At 36.8% G+C, this 1,850-nt stretch overlaps 1 protein-coding gene across 3 annotated transcripts in view; it reads left to right on the top strand.

Annotated features, from left to right (window-relative positions):
• Window positions 1-1,192: 1,192 nt before the first annotated feature.
• The window catches only part of LOC137982612 (uncharacterized), an 11,651-nt gene continuing 10,993 nt past the window's right edge, over window positions 1,193-1,850 (top strand). The window contains exon 1 of one of the 3 annotated variants that reach the window (XM_068829736.1): window positions 1,193-1,633. The gene's annotated coding sequence lies outside the window, so the exon portion shown is untranslated. Of the gene's footprint in view, window positions 1,638-1,850 lie in introns of all 3 variants that reach the window. The other 2 variants (XM_068829737.1, XM_068829739.1) reach the window with 2 other exon arrangements.

Here is a 1,850-nt window from a genome sequence, read left to right as displayed (position 1 = left end):
ACGTATTCTCCTCAAATCCTCCTCAAATCCTGCCCCCCCCCCCCCCCATCCTCTACCGCTCCCCCACAAACATCTACCTACCTTCTCTCATGGCTCCAATGGCAGCTAACTTGAAGGCAAGTTCACTTGAATCAACTCCGTGACGTGGGCAGCTCCTGCAGAGAATAGAGCATCTTTTAGACGATGTCAGAGAAAGTAAAGCATATAGGTCATTGGGCCGAGGAAGTTATTATACAGGTTGTTTAAAAGTGCTATGAAATTTATTGAATAACCCAATAATACAATGCTTATACAAGGTTTATTCTTGCAGAACAAATTTCATGTTTAGAAAATGACCTGTCCCTCCAGAAATTGGCCCCTTATTATCTTTTTCCACATAAACAGATTAATTTCAGTCTCAGTTTCTGTGTTTAATATACCATATCAACATATCACTGTTGTTCAACAAACAATGATTAATGACCTTTGTGATTAAAACGGTTTGAAAGTATATATATGAATATAACAGCTACATAATGCATGAGCAGTAGCACAAAGACATTCAATGAAATATTTTGAAAGTTATTGTAGGTTATTTTCTTCCAAAGGCAGATGAATGAAGCACTCAGTTTCTAGCTACATGTTGTACTGTAGCACAGGGCCAAACAATTAGTTTTTTAAAGTTATTGTTATCTTTTTGCAAAGACAATCGAATGAACACTGAGTTAGTTATAGCCTATTACACCATTTTACAAGAAAACCAATTAGTTATCTTTCTAATTAAATCAGTTTTCTGTGAACATGCAAAAAAAAAAATGTAACATTACCTATTGTAAAAGCAATAGCACAAAGGATCTAATTAGTTATTAATTAGTTATTAAAGTTATTGTTATCTTCATGCAAACACAGTTGAATGGGACACTTAGTTTCTCTGTTACATATATCCTGCTACATCATTGTTACACAAGGAATAATAATGATCGTTCTGATTAACACAATTTTCTTGCCACTGTGCAAACAAAAATTATATATAATAGCCATATTTTGCATAGGCAGTACAGTTCCGTTTTGTTAGTTATACAATATTTCTACCAATTTTTCAATTAAATAACACTAGATACAGTAATATTGTCACTAAACTATATCCCATAATAAACTTATTTGTAAACAACGGCGACTTCGTCGATTTTCCATACCCTGTTCCTTCCAAACATCCTATTGCCTTTTCCGCCTTGCCTTTTCTAGCCTGGATTTCAGACTATTACTTCGACTCATTTTCCCCCTGAGAGAGTAAAAACAACTCAAAGTAATCGTCTCAACTTCAGGCTACACCTTCTCTGATCTGAGTTAAAAGACTATTACAACATTACAACAGTCAACACATACGGTATCGACTATAATAATTTGCAAATATAAATAATGCAGCACCGCTTTGCATCGCGGGGGCAGCTGTAGTGTCAACTATTACTAGTTAATAACAAGCAGTTTTGTAATCAAGGATTAGTGAGGTGCGTTCGATTTCGGTTTTGTCATCGACGGGACATTTGGTATTGCCGGACAGTCACCCATTCAGGTAGTGACCCCGTCCAACAGGACTTGACTTCCCTTGGGCAAGCCGTTATTTGTGCCAGAACAAGATGGCGCAGGCAGGCAGGCAGGTAGGCAGGCAGGCGTTGTGTGCAACGAAACGGAAATCAATGAACCAAATTATATATGAAATGAATCATATACTAAACTGTGGATATGAAATCAAGTAAAGCTATGATCCTCGCAGTTGTGGACTCAATTTTAGCAATTGCGTAGAGAAGCATATTGACCTTCGACAAATAGTACTTAATAGAGCATAAAAGAAAACGCCATAGTCACTGTCC

The sequence above is a fragment of the Montipora foliosa genome, chromosome 13, assembly GCF_036669935.1.
Source record: "Montipora foliosa isolate CH-2021 chromosome 13, ASM3666993v2, whole genome shotgun sequence".
Lineage (NCBI taxonomy): Eukaryota > Metazoa > Cnidaria > Anthozoa > Scleractinia > Acroporidae > Montipora > Montipora foliosa.
This window is presented reverse-complemented; position numbering and strand designations above follow the sequence as displayed.